The 15,522-nt window shown below is 36.3% G+C and overlaps 1 protein-coding gene across 13 annotated transcripts in view; it reads right to left on the bottom strand.

The window, feature by feature from the left end:
* The window catches only part of CCPG1 (cell cycle progression 1), a 79,687-nt gene that overhangs the window by 51,570 nt on the left and 12,595 nt on the right, over nt 1–15,522 (bottom strand). For 2 of the 13 annotated variants that reach the window (XM_056809851.1, XM_056809861.1), the window contains exons 1-2: nt 8,130–8,285; nt 2,391–2,715 (exon numbers count right to left, since the gene is read on the bottom strand). The exons of 4 other annotated variants lie outside the window; for them this stretch is intronic. The gene's annotated coding sequence lies outside the window, so the exon portion shown is untranslated. Of the gene's footprint in view, nt 1–2,390; nt 2,716–8,129; nt 8,286–15,522 lie in introns of those variants that run through there. 7 more of the 13 variants (XM_056809888.1, XM_056809886.1, XM_056809872.1 and 4 more) reach the window with 5 other exon arrangements.

The following is a 15,522-nucleotide window of genomic DNA, read 5'->3' as shown; positions in this document are numbered from 1 at the left end:
AAGTGACCTAAAAAACAGGCTAAGGAAAGATAGTTTAAGAATAATAAATAAAAGCACTAACAACTAAAGGAAAATCAGAAAAGCCTTTAAATGAAACTTTATTTTATCTTGAAATGGACATTCTAGGCAGGGATTTGAACTAATCAGAGCTGAAATAAAACAGCTGAAGTGTCACTATCATAGGGTCTCTGCTAAAGTAATACGTTGGACTAGACATTTTCCCTAAATATTCAGGACCTTTTGAACCTCTCCAAAATAAAAATTATGCACACGAGATAATGAAATTTCAACTGTTCTCTATGGTCCAATACACCAGGAACTGAGGACTAATAGCAGAAGTTAATCCCTAATCCTTAACACTCTCAATCAGCATGAACCCCCACTCCCCACCAACTGCCAATAGGAAAACCAAAAGACTGAAGCTTGCTCTGAATGGGACTGCTTTATGGCAATGCTCTGTGTTGCTACAATACTCAGAGAACTGAAGAACAGAACAAAATGGAGCAGGATTCCACCATTTATATCAATCTACTAAGCCTGAAACAAATTAAAAAGGCATACAGTTGGGGCCAATTCTGCCCCTCCAGAAGGCACTTGTGAACAAAGAACAAGTTAGGTGAGATATGAAGTCCCTAGCCTAAGAGAAGACTGAATTTTAAAACTATTCCACTCTAATCAGACCATTCTTTAGAAGATTTGATTTAGCTATTTCCTGATCAGTAACAATAGAAATACTTGGAATAACAGAATCAGATCTTGGGAAGTCCACATTTCTCTACCCTACTCAGTTTAACAAGGTCAGGATGCCTGCACCATACTCAAGATTAAGTATCTGGGGAAAAAGGCAACAGACATGTGCAGAAAACAGCTGACAGACTCGTGGGCTGTCCTAAGTCAAGCTAAGCTATCACTGGTACAGATGAGACACAGAAAAGTGATGTAAAAACGTCTATATAAGGCACGTCACTTCCTGTCTCTTCCTCTTTCCCCGGAGAGACGACTCTAGCTGGCAGTGTGCAACATCTTGGCGTAGTGGCAGCTATTGTCTGTATCTGGGTTGGTGGCGAATTTTTCCCTGGAGCTGATTTCAGGTTCTGGCATCTTGGCTTAGCCTTTTCCCTTTTTGTAGTTCAAGCCTGACTCCTTCCTCCTTCATACTCCAAACCGTTATCTCCTAATCTCCTCCCTAGCATGGGGGGGAGGGGGGAAATCTACTCCTTTTCTTCTTCCTCCTCCTTAATCTCTTCCACTATCAATTAAAATCAACATAAAATTTCAAGCTGACTTGGGCTTTTCATTAGGATTTTATAAATAAAATCCTTGCTGACCAAAAATAATGATACATTCAGTCTAAGCCATAATTTCACCCTTTACAAGACTGAGAAAGTTTTGTCATCTAAGTCTCAGAGAACTGTCATCAAAAGGGAAGTAGTCAGGAAGTAAACAATAGAACATAAGGGGAGAAAGGATGAAATTACCAAAGATCTCAGAAGGAAAAAAATTCAGTTAAAGATTTTGGTTACAAACTCATAAGTCAACAGGTAACATTATTAACAGATGTGAAAATAGTTTCTAGATCATATAAATTAGTCCAAATATCAATGAATAATTAAGGCAAAGGAAAATAAAATTGACAAATAATGAAGCAGAAGATTCTGAGAATTCTCAAGAGAATATGAATCACAGCAGGGTGTTCTTCAATGACTTAAGTCAGAAATAAGAATTGTAAAGCTAGAAGTGAAAGCTTGCACAACAGAAATAGTGATAGAAAAATCCATGAAGGTAAACCTCACAAAACAAACAAAAGAGAAAAGAGCAGCTTAGTAAAGACAATACACAAAAGTGAAGGGAATTTTGGAAGGAAAGAAAAAAAGCAATAAAATGAAAAGAAAACATTATCTGCATCTAAAGTAAAATATCAAAAACAGGAAAGCATAAAGATTATTTAAGGTTTATAACTCTCCCAAAAGAATATGACAAGTCAAAAAAACTTGAACATCATAAATAATTGGAAACATTTCTCATATCCTAACCAATGTGCCTAAAATGAAGTGGGGGCAAAGTAAGAGACTTCTGTTGGAGAGAAATTATAATTCCAACTTTCCTACTTTAACCAGTAAATATGTGGGAAGGAGTGAAAGTGCAGTCTATGTTGGAAAGGATAGCCTGGGAAGAAGCTATGTCATCAGAAAGGTCTTGAGAGTCAGAAAATGAATGGAGAGGAAAAGGAAAAGATTTAAGATGAAAGGAAATTTGTTGCCCATAGAGCAAGCATTCCCAAAGGCACAGTGAAAGGGGTGGGTAGTTCTTAGGAATTGGGTGGGGGCTGAGGCAATTGGGAATAAGACATCAGGCAGTGAGGGGATGAGGAATGAGGTCTGGATGATTACCTGGTGGGGTTTCAGGATCCTGGGATGGGGAAGGTATAACTAGGGAGGGGAGTTTGTTCATCAATAAGTAAAAAATTGAGAGAGATTTTTCAAAATCAATAGTATTATGATCTGGGGGGTAGGGACAGCATGAGGAAGAATCCATTCAAAATCTTGGGCAGTTCAAACAAGGGAGGAAGAACTTGGAGTAGAAGAGTGGTGATTGATACTCTCCATTCTTTAAAGCAGGAAACCAGGTTAGAAATCTGATGAAATGGCACCTCTTCTCATCTTAGTGGCAGGAGACTGGTACGGTGGAATGTTGCTTCTCCTCTTCCGTTGGACACTGGAGATCAAACAGGAAACACATAGGACACAATGGTAGAGCATCCATTAATGCAGTTAAATAGTTAAGGCAGTTTAAGGAGGACACTAGCATTTGGGGGGCTCGATAAAGGATTTATGCAAAAAGATGATACCTGAGCTGAATCTTAAAGGGTTTCTATGAGGTGAAAGTAAGGAAGGAGTTGATTCCAGGCATGGAAAATATCCTGTGCAAAGGCAAAAATGTACAAGATGAAATGTCATGAATGATGCACAGAGAGGTGGCCAGTGGATTAAAGAGCTGCAGAAAAGGTATTGAGAGCCAATGAGCCAAGAAAGATAGAAATACACATAAAGGTTTATATTTTATTCTAGAAGCAAAAGGAAGCTATTAGAATCTGATGAGCATGAAAACCCAGAAAGAAAAGAAGGTAGTCAACATGTCCAAAATTAAGACTATGGAATGACTATCAGACCTGGCAATTAAAATGTCATGGGAAAATTTGGAAAGAGCAGTTTTCTAGTTGGGTGAGTTGGTAGATAGTCAGATTATAAAGGGTTTAGTAATAAGAGAATGAATGCAAAGAGATTAGACAACTTTTTCATGAGAGAGAGAGAGAGAGAGAGAGAGAGAGAGAGAGAGAGAGAGAGAGAGAGAGAGAGAGAGAGAGAGAGAGAGAATGATAACTTGGGGCATGGTAGGATTTTTTTTTAAGGGTTTGGGAGACATGGGCACATTTTGGAGGCAGTAGTGAAGGAACCTGTTCATAAGAAGAGGTTGAAGATTAGAGAGAGTGGAAAATGAGGGAAGATGCATTCTACTTAAGTCAGCGAGAAGTAGATCAAAGATGCATCTAAGGGATTTGTCCTTGAGGAAAATGGGAAAGAACAGAAGAGAAAATGTCAGTTTTGAATGGGAGTGTTGGAACTGCCTACTGAATGGTCTCAAGTTTCTTAGTAAAGTGACAGGTAAGATCCTCAGCTGGGAAGAGGAGGGCTTCCCTCCCTTAATAAGAGAACTGCAGAGCTGTAGTATGGGGCTCAGTTGAAGTTCTCAACAGGGAACCTTGTCTCATTTTACAGTAGAAAAATTGAGGCTATTCATGGTGAGCTCCCTATTCTTCCCTCTTCCTCAAGTCACATCACTCATGGACCTTTTGCCACTTATCTCCTCCTTTACCACAGTTTCACATGAGAAAGTGACCTTACTCATTAACAAGACTATTCCTTCTACCTGCTCAATACATCTCATTTCACCTGGTCTTCTCCATCAGGCTGCCCCCTCTGATGTTTGAACTTGATCACTTATTTTCAATTTCTCCCATCTACTGGATCATTCCTTAATTCCTAAAAAAATAAATGCCCAAGTCTTCTTTATCCTTAAAAAAAAAAAACACCTCTCACTTGATCCTTCTATGCTAACTATAGGTCTATAACACTTCTGCCCTTTGTAGGGAATCTCCTTGAAGAAGTCATCCACCCTAAGTAATTCCTTAGTGTCTCCTCTCTTATTCTCTTTTTAACTCCTTACAATCCAGTTTCCAACCTTAATAACCAAAATGGCTTACTCCAAAATTACTACAGATCTCTTAATTGCTAAATCCAATGGCCTTTTCTCAATCCTCATTGTCCTCAACCTCTTTGTGGCCTTTGGCACTGTCCATCACCCTCTCTTTCTTAATACTCTCTTCTCTCAAGGTCTTTAGGATACAACTTTCTCCTGATTCTCTTCCTATCTAACTACTCTTTCTTAGTCTCTTTTACTGAATCTTTATCTAGATCACACCTTCTAACTAGCTACCTCTCCACTTTCCATCCATAGTTCTGCTTGGTTTGTACTCCAAGGAACATGATGCCCTATCACCACCTCATATATGTCAAGTACCCCCTGATCTTTCCTCCCTAACCTGCTTTCCAGCTTCCCTTTATGTGATATCTTCCCCCATTTAATTATAGGCTCCTTAGGGGCAGATATTTTCTTTTTATCAATTGCACCCCCAGAAGTTAGCACAGTACCTGGCACCTAGTAGGCACTTAAATGTTTGCTGAATTTATTAAACTGAACTTTAATACTTAATTGTCCAACACATCCCGGTCTTGAGCCTTCTTTTCCTATGAACTTCACTTGGTGATTTCATCAGCTCTCATAGATTTAATTAACAAATCTGTGCTAACATTCAAATCTATCTATCCTGCCCTAACCTCTATGATGAACTCCAATCTCACATCTCCAATTGCCTTTTAGGCATCTTAATTTTAAAATCAATATGTTCATAACTGAACTAAATATCTTTCCCACTAAACTCTCCCTTGCTACCTCTTACTTTCCCTATTACTATTACTATAAAGGGCAATATCATCCTTTAAGTTTCTTAGGTTGACACCCCATTTTCCTCACTATCTCACACCCCCTATTATCCAAACTATTACCAAGGCTTGTCCATTTCATCTTGACCCCTATTCTGTCCTCTGACACTATTACTACTATAGTATAGGCTCTCATATCACCTCAACTTGAACTACTGCAATACCCTGCTAGTGGGACTGCCAGCTTTATATCTCTTCCCATTTCCAAACATCCTCCATTAAGCTACCAAAGTAATTTTCCTAAAATAAAGGCACAACCATGCCAATCCCCTACTCAATAAAATCCAGCAGTTCCCTAATACCTTTAGGATCAAAATCATTTTGGTATTCAAAGCCCTTCAAAATATAATCTCCTCCTACCTTCTCAAGTCATCTTACACTTTACACTGAACATACTGTTTAAACCAGTGTTTCTGACTTCCTTGGCAGAGCTAAGCATCAAAGTGGAGAGTGCCAATCCTAGAGTCAGGAAGACATCTTCCTGAGTTCAAAGGTGGCCTCAAACACTAGCTCTGTGACCCTGGGCAAGTCACTTAACTGTTTGCCTCAATCTCCTTATCTATAATGTTAGCTAGAGAAGGAAATGGCAAACCACTTCAGCAACTTTGCCAAAAATAAATCTCAAATGGAATTGCAAAGAGTGCAACACAGATGAAACAAATAAACAATTGGCTTCCCTGCAGTTCCACAAACAAGCCACTCCATCTCTATGCTCTAGTTCAGCATTGGCAAAGGTTTAGAGATCATATAACCAAACTGTACTTTTAAGCCACCTGTGAGGCAACCCCCCCTCCCCCCATTACCTTAAACAGCAGAAGGAGGAAGTGCTCGAATTAGGCAGCTGAGCTGGACATGCAAAAATATGTCCTCAGGCACTTTCTCAGGGGCAGAAGTGTCAGGCTTTTGCCAACACAGCTCTAGTCATCTTCTCTGTCATCTATTAGCCCTGCCTGGAAAACTTTCTCTCCTCATTTCCACCAATTGCTTTCCCTGTCTTCCTTTAAAGCCCAACTAAAATCCATCTTCTACAGGAAGCCTTTCCCAAACTTTCTTAATATTATGGTACCTTCTGTCTTTTCATTATTTTCTATTTATTACATATATAGCTTATTTGTGCATATTTGCTTGTTGTCTCTCCCATGAGATTTTGAAGTCCCTGGGGGCCAGGACTGTCTATTGCCTCTTCTTGTATGCCCAATACTTAGCACACAGTTCCTGGAATACAGCAGGTGCTTAGCAAATGTTTACTGACTTCTTAAATGTTTATTGATCATAACATGAATTGTAATGTGTTCAGGCAACCTAGTTGTTACCTTGGCTATGTTAAGTAGCATGTTAGTTGAAATGGAGGATAAAGATGGCAAAAATAACGCAGGGCTGAGGTCTGGCAAGAGGTGAGCATAGATACAAGAGGAGGTCAAGGCAATGTAGAACTGAAATGGTCAACTCTTGCTGAAATTGGAGAGGGAGAAAAAGTAAAGTCAGTCAGAGTAATAATGACCTGAGAAAGTACCAAGGCAGGAGGTCTTCATGAGGATAAAAAAAAATTAACATGAAAGATAAGGAATAGAGAGAAGTGGAAAAATGAGGAGTTGTGGTCATATAAGAGAACATCAGTTTCTAATTAAGGAAAGGGGAACCCTTATGGGTAATGTCAAGATTTACTATATAACTGTGTGGAATAGAGGTACCACTAATAATGGACTCCCCAGAGCACCCCAAAATACAAAACCAGGTGGCAGAGATAAGATACAAAAGGACAGCTTTATAAGCTATGGCACAAGAGAGCAGGACACTTCAAGCTGGAAGACCTCAAGGCAATGACCAAGCATCACTTGAGACCCTGAATTTATAGTTTCCAAATGCAAACCCCTCCCCCCCACCACATTCATCCTATCAGATTCCAGTTATTTGGAACCCTGACTTCCAAGCTGATAGTTTAAAGAACATTCAGTTGGGTCAGAAAGTGTTAAAATGTATCTATTTACAGGAACATCCTTTGTCACTTTTAGTACCAAGGCAGATAAGGGGATTTTAAGTTGTAAACTTTCCCTTGGGAGAGAAACTCCCTCCAGAATCCTTTTGAAATTTTGAAATTCAAAGCAAGCATTTAAATTAGGCAAGAAAAGGGACAAGAGGCTGGTAAAACTGTTTGTTAAGGGAAAAGGAGAAAGGTGTCAATACTGCTTTTTCTGTTCCACTTGGGCCAAAGAGTCCAAAAAAGGCTTTTGTGTTAGGGACAGGGATAGGGTGATCTCTATTTTGAAGGGACTAACTCTTGGTTGGGGTCCTGGTTACCAGCCAAATGTAACCCTGATTGCATCTCACACATAACCATTCCTATATAGGTGGTTAAAGTAGAATAATAGTGAAGAAGTGGGTCTTGGGACTTAAGGAGTTTAAGAAAAGGAAAAATAAGGAAATGAATGGAAGAAGGATAAAATCTCATTCCACCAAGGGTAGAAGTTACAGAGAAAGAAATTTCAGTTTATTTCTCTAACAATTAAAGCTTTTCAAAATGAATCAAGTTGTCTGGTGAATTAGTAAGAAATCCAGAAGTCATTAGAAGTGTTAAAGATAGACTAAATGGCTACTCCTCTACTGTATACCTTAAAAATGTACTCCTGCAACAGATGAAATATACTAAATTTTTGCTCAGAGGTCCCTTTCAACCACTGAGTCAAATTTTATATGCCTGTTATATTTAATGCAATTTTTTTCAAGAATAAGAACACAAATTCTTCTAAATTAACTGTATATAAAAGGAGTTTTTTTTTATTATTTTTCTCTGTACCCTCATAATCAAGACTTCTAGATTATCCCCTAATACACAGGAAAATCCATGATATTCAATGTTTCTAGAAATGTTTCTCCCTGAACTAAACCTTATTTTAATGTAAAAAAAAAAGGACAGAAGAATTCAGAAACCAATGTCTAGCAAATGAGTGAATTAAAGAGTCTAAAAATTACTATCACTAAAAACAAACACAAATATACCTGTTTTCTTCCTTGCTTTTCCCTATACAAAGTAATTATTCTAATCTCAATAAATTAGAGATAGATTGTTACCTGATATGCTGGTACCTTCATCATTCCTGAATAACTACATTTTACTATGAAAAAGAACAGATTTCCATAACCTCATCTTCTAGAATCACAGGCATGATGGAGAAGAATAGGAGCATTATTCTCCTACATGGCTAAAATTCTGTTCTAAAGTAAACAATGGGTTGTCAGCAGAGGCCCCAGAGAAGTACTCAGAAGGAAAATGGATACATAACATTCCATCATGTGATGCAATGAACATTACTATTTGATATTTTTCAATCTTTAAACTTCCCTACTCATAGCATTTTATCTAAACTTCATTTTTTTAAAAATGACTTTCAGAGATTATTTAAAAATAGAATTAAAATGTTTCCTTGGGGGAGAGGGGGAAAACTTCCTGTGAGAAAGAGAAGAGGATTTCTCAGTCTTGCAAAATAGTAATACATTACACATAAATAAGTATAGTCTATTATAAATTATCTAAATTGGCCTATGTATTCTGGTTTTGGAATAAAAACATTATCTATGGAGTGAATCATGAGATATGAAGGGGCTCTATCTCTGCTAAGTAGTTAGAAAGCTGAAATAGAAAGGGATTTATAATGAAAAGAACAGACTATATAAGTGAGAAACTAAGAGGCAACTAACTAGGGGGATGCTTCATAGCCCAGTGACCCTAGGCAAATCACTCAACCCCAATTGCCTAGCCCTTACTGCTCTTCTGCCTTGGAACCAATACTTAGTATTGATAGTATGAAAAGGAAAGAACTTTTATTATCAGAAAACAGTTTAAAATCCAGCTTTATAAGGAGAATAAGAAATTTACAGCATAAATTTAAACCATAAATTGTTATATAAATGTTATTTGACTGCTTAGCATCAATATACTAAGCAGTCAAATAGCAAAATAGGAGGAGAGAAGGGAGGAAGGGAGACAATTTGCATCTTGTAAATTTGGTAAACATATGTTGAAAATTTTTATTACATGTAATTGAGAAAATATCTTTGAATAAAAAAATTATTTGAAATATCTACATTGAAGTTAACTAAACAAGCAGAAGTCTAGTCTTAAGAACAATCCATCCTTAAAGAGATATATCTTAAAAAGCTGACATTTTTACAGTACAGTATTCCTCATAAATTGGCATTTCTTGGTATCTTCTTCTCACTAATACTCTCTTCTCTTTAGGTTTTCTTGATAATGCTCTCTCTTCCTTTTCTTCCCTTCCTATCTAACCACTTCTCAGCCCCCTTTAATGGATCTTCATTCAAGTCATGCCCACTTAGAATAGGTTTCACCTAAGACTCAGACCTGGGCTTCTTTTCTTTTCTCTCTGTGCTATTTTACTTAATGATGTCATCAGCTCCCATGGATTCAATTATCATCTGTATGTGACGATTCTCATATCTATTCATCCAGCCCTAACTTTTTTCCTGACCCTGTTTCACATCTTCAAATGCTGATTAGATATCACAAATGGGAGGCCTCATAGATGACTTAAATTCAACATGTGATAACTGAACTCATTCTTTCCCCTAAACTCTCCTCTTCTTAACTTCCTTAATACTGTCAAAGATACATCTTTGACTCATCACTCTCACTCCCTCTATATTCAGTCAGTTGCCAAGTCCTATTGAGTCTTCCTTCACAATCTCTCATACATCCGCCTTTCTCCTCTAACCACCACCTTGGTATATCTCTCATCTCATGCCTGGACTATTCAAATAGCCTTCTGGTTAGGCTCCTCTCTCCACTCCAGACCATCCTTCATTCAGCTAGCAAAGTGATCTTCTTAAATGCAGGTCTGTTTGTATTTCATTTTCTTATTCAATAAATTCTTTGTTTTATTTCCAGGATCAAATATAAAATCTTCCACATATTCTAATACAGTGACTCTGGCCTCCTTACTGTTCACATTCCATCTCTCAACTCAACAAAATATTTTCAATGACTCTTCCCATTCCTGGAAATCTTTCCCTCCTCATCTCTGCTTCTTGTAATCCCTGGCTTTCTCTGAGTCCCAGCTAAAATACTATTACTTTCTGCAAGACACCTTTCCTGATCCTCCTTAATCTTAATGCCTTTCCTGAAATTAACTCCAATTTATCCTGTATGGATATTGTTTGTACATAACTGGTCACATGCTATATTCTCCATTAGATTGTAGGCTCCTTGAAAAGAGGGACTGTCTTTTGCCTTTCTTTGTATCCCTAGAGTTTAGCAGTATCTGGTGCATAGCAGAAACTTAATAAATGCTTGTTGATTTGAAATCGAATATTACAAAGTCATAATTACTGAACTCGGCCACCACAAGGAGGTCTAAGAATTACCCTGCTTCTTTGTAAAAGTGTGGGAGGATGATAGGGCAAGCTACTAGGTATGCAACACTATACATAATGCCAAACATTTTCAGTATGTTTGATAGTTTTGATGAACTATTTCCCCACCCTACCTTAGACTGTTATAAGAAGTGGATCTTTAGAAAGGGGAGAGAGGAGATACATTGGGAAATGTAAGTAATGTAAAAATAAAGTATAATATTAATTTATTTTTTTAAAGACTAGTCAGTAACTGGGATAGAATTTCAAAACTGCTTAAAAGACACCAACATAACATAGTTAACAGATTCAATGTTAATTCATTGAATTAATTTATTGAATTAATTGAATTGAAAATACTGGCTCTCACACCTATAAGTAATATCATATAATTTTAAATGAATTAATAATTCTGCCTATTCTAATAAAGAACAGTGGTATTGTAAAGATAATTTTAGAATTGTGACTTAAAATCTAAATTAATTGGTCATCAAGGAAAAAATCCCAAATAAAATACCCAAGTCATTCTGGAAATTTATGGTAATTTTAATTAATATAGAGGGAAGGATTTAAGGAGAAAGAGGGAAGAGGGTATAGGTTTTCTCTTGCCTGGCCTGTGCCAGGGGGAGTTCAAGATTTCCACCAGTAGGTCTCTGAAGGAGATTAGAGGCTTCTAAGAGGATAAGTTTGGTAAGTAAAGGAGAAAAACTCAGCCAGAAACTCACCACCGAACCGGACAATAGCTTGTAGCCAAATTAAAATGCCAAAAGGCCCAGCAAGCTGCCACCAGCCAAATCTTCACTGCCAAAAGGTCCCAGAGAGAGGAAGTGAGTCAAATATATAGATCTTTTACCCTTGTGACCCCTCCTTTAAATGCCCATTCTTTAGTTCTCATCTTTTTTGACTAGATTATATCTTTAAAGTTACTTAACACTTCTTTGTTAAATTCACCTTTTGTGAGTTACTTAACCTTTTTGCGATTAATTTAACCTTTATAGTTACTTAACACCTTTTTGTATTAAGATCTAAAACTAGATTTAACTTAAAATTCTAACTTCACTATAAAGTAAGAATTAAGTACCTTCATTGTTCAATCAGATTACAATTTCATCTTCACCATAAATAAGATCTAAGTAGGGTGGAGTAATTTAAAGTTTGCAAGACATTTCTGATTTTGTTAGACTAAGTATCTTCATTGTTATAATCAGGAGATAGCTAAATCCAATCTTCACAGTATACATCAAAAGCAACATTTTTGTTATAAATAGCAGATTACTTATGTTTAAAGATCTCCCCAACAGATTATAAAAGCATATTTTTGTTTTTAGTTCTTAGAAATCTTAACAATAAATATTTCTCTAGTCTAAAAGCCTTAGAGACTTGAGACAGTGTTTCCCATCCTACTCAAGTCTGGTTAAAATCACACTGCCTTCCCCACCACCTGAAGTGATTGAGCTATAGGTCTATCAGCACATAGTACCTGGCACACAGTAGAGTTTTAATACATGTTTCTTAACTTGACCTATTGAGAATGGAGAGTTTCAATTCAGTACCAGGAACATAGTAGTCATTTAATGTTTAGTAATTCTACTTACCTAGTGACTCACTCATCCCCATCTAAACTTCACTCCAAAAGAATATGCAAAATCTCATCAAATGTTAAAGCTGCAAGAGGTCTTAGAAATCAATGAATCCAACTCATTCATTTTGCAGTTGAAGAAACCAAGGCCTTGAAGTTGGATGACTTGTCCCAAACTCACACAACTAATAAGTAGAATAGCCTATTACATCTTGAACTTTTTAACCTTCTTTTCTGTAACCAGGAATAGAAGGTTACTGTTCCTATGCTTGTTTTTTTCATCCTACTATATCTCCATTTTGAGTCTGAGATTAAGAGCTGAGAGACTGAAAAGTCAATGATAGCAGTAAAATGGAGAGTCTACACAAAGACTTCAACAATGTATTGTAACTAGAAAGAACATGGAAATAAACAGGGACTTCTGTAATTATGACAGCTGGGTTCAAAGAGTTAGCAACTGAACCTCCAGCCTTTACAAAGTGGAAGACTAATGGCAGGCAATGTAACATTTTCCTTCAGTTCAGAACAATTTGTTGATAGGTTTTGCTGAACTTTTTTTTAATTCCTAGTTACAAGAGAAAGCTAGTTAGGTTAGGGGAACAGTATATCCAGAAATAAATGTGCTAAAAATCAAAATGCATAACTAAGCTTTTAATTTTTTAAAGGTGCTAGAGGGCTACCAAAAACAAATTTTAAAAAAGGAGAAAAGAAAATTACTTTGCCTTCTGAGAAGGATGTGAGCCCATAAGAGAACATTTCATAGAGTGGTCTGAAGTTCAGCATCAAGTAGTGTCCCCTATTCCATTTGAACATTCTCTTAATGTTAAAGTTTTCTTAAACCCAAATATATGACTTTTAACAAGACAGCCTAGTTTCTAAAAAGAAATCCCAAAAGGAAAAACAGCTGTACTTGTAACAGAAACAATGAAATCATCTTGCACAAAGAATGGATAAGCAACTTAGGCATTTTATAATGACTATATTTTTATAAAACAATAATAGTTCATCCTGGTAATAAGGAATTAAATTTTTAAAATGGTAATTCCCTCAAGAGAAGTAAAGTTTAAATGAAGGAAATAATGATGGAATAACAGAGATTTAAGGAATTTTGTTTTATAGATGCTATACAGGATCATGATATTACCCTGCCCTTTTCCTTACAAATACATGTCATGAAAATGGTTTCACAGAAAGCTTATTGCTATCAGAAATGGAATGGGAAGGGATACCAGTTATAACATTAACTAGAATTATACTTAAAATATTAATATGTGCCCTCAAGTAAACTAGAATCCAAGGACAAATTTTAGTGATGTAGAGAAAAAGAGATGGCAACAATAACATTCAGTAGATTAACTATTTTGGATTCAGATTTTTTTTTCTTCAAAAGAGAGCTGAGTCAATACAGAATTGCTCCATAGAGGTTTGAGGCAGTGAAGAAGGGCACTGTGAGTTTGTTTTCTTCTATGGTGTAATATCCTTCATTGAGAAACGAAAGCAGTTATTGCTGTATTTGAAGATAAAGTAATCCTTTTCTGGTTTTCTTGTTCTAAAAAAGGCAACAATTTACAGGAAATGTTTACTCACACTGACAAAATGAACCCAATATACCAAACTTAAAATCTGGAGGATAGGTTCAGTGTTTTATTTAATTTTTGCATATCCCCCAATGCCAAGTATGAAGGAGTCAAAGAACTGTGAAAGAAAAGTTTTGTAAGCTTATGTCCTCACATAAAATAAAATAAAAAGTTTTAGCCATTCTTACTAGAATTAACTTCACTTTGCAAAAGGAATGAGATGATCTTTCATATAAAAACCTCTTTAGCATCTAATCATGTAAACCTGATCACTACAGAACTACAAAAAAACCAAATTTACTATATTTTAATAAAATTTAATCTTCCTAATTTTTGTTTTATATCTATTTTGCAATTATTTTAGTAAAGGGTCAAATTCTGAAATAAGAGTCACTAAGATTAGCCAAAGGCTAAAATGTCTTCCAAGAGGGCCAAAGTCTAAAACCTGCCTATTCTTTGGTTCAAAATCTTATGCTTATCCACATTATTGATTTTTCAGATATAGTGGAAGCATATCCAAATGTCAATTGTTCATGTAATTAACACAAAAATCTCATTTCAAAAATATTTTTTAAAAAATAATACCCTATTCTTACCAACTACATTGTCTGAGCTCTTCAGACTTGAGAGAGAAAAATAAACCCATGAACAGTTTCAGGACCTTTCTATTTAGTAAGATGAAAATCAAGTGAGCTAGTCAAGATAAGGCTATATTTCTTTCTATTTAAGAGGAGGAAACACAAGCCTAAGCTGTTTCAAGAAATCAAATAAACTTCCTGGCCAAAAGCTTTTACATGATGAGAGAAATGGCAAAGGTACTGGATTAGAGAATCTGGATTCCAAACTAGGCTCTACCTCTTGTTATCTGTTTGACTAGGTTAGTCAGTTAGCCTCTTTTTAATTCAATCACCTGTAAAGGTTGTAGTAAGGAATGAGAAAATATGTGCAAAGAGTTTTGTAAACCTTAAAATACTAAAAGTTTTAGTTAATATTATGAGATGATTGGACTAAATTACTTTTAAATCTATGATCTCAGGTCCTATGTAAAAAAAATCAGAATCTAAGTTTCAGAAAGTTTTGTGACTTAAGGAGGATTGTACCCTGTTAGAATTAAATTAATATCCCTACCCAGTTATTAATTATATAAAGTTTATTAATAGAAAGGGTAGATAAGACTAAAGTAAAATCTCACTGCCTTTCTCTAAGATCTCAAACCATATGTGCCTATCCTTCATTAAGTTCTTCCTCTCCCTCCTTACTTGCCTGCTCTCCCCGCATTTGTTCAAAAAGGCAAAAAAGCCCTGAAAAGGCCTGCCCCCTCCCTATTATTGACGTACATAATGGCAAACCTGGTGTAACTGTGTTATGTGAGGAATGTTGGCGGACAGGTCAGGCTACTCAGGAGGGGGAGGGAATGAACTTCCTTGACACAATCCCCATGTGATCCTTTGGGAGATCAGTATCCGCAATGGATCATTTAAACATAACCATCTTAGAACTCTAAATACCTTCTAGCTAAAAATACATACAATATTGTATTTTTCTAAGAGGCGGTTACAATAGTTAAGAGATGAGAGGGAAATATGAGAGGAAAAATACAAAAACTGATTGATAGATGCATTGACAAAATGCCAATTAGGGTGCAGTCCCCTTTGGCATAAGAGTTTACATTCAGAACATTCTGGATCTTTTAATGCAATGTGTAGCTTCTTCAGGCATCTTTTCAGCACCTTCTTCAAAAGGATCCACTTTCTTGATTCAGGGTGTTGGCAATTTTTTTTCCCTGAAATTTCTCCAAAAATTTTAAATCTTGCATTTTAGGATAATTGCACAGCCCTGCCCCACCCCCACCCCCACCTCCAGTCAAATGCTCTGATTTAAACTAAAGTCATTATACTACTGCATCTCTAACTCTTCTAGAAAACTACATTCAAAATTT

Source organism: Monodelphis domestica, chromosome 1 (assembly GCF_027887165.1).
Source record: "Monodelphis domestica isolate mMonDom1 chromosome 1, mMonDom1.pri, whole genome shotgun sequence".
NCBI lineage: Eukaryota > Metazoa > Chordata > Mammalia > Didelphimorphia > Didelphidae > Monodelphis > Monodelphis domestica.
The sequence above is the reverse complement of the archived record's forward strand: the minus strand, read 5'-3'. Positions and strand labels throughout refer to the sequence as shown.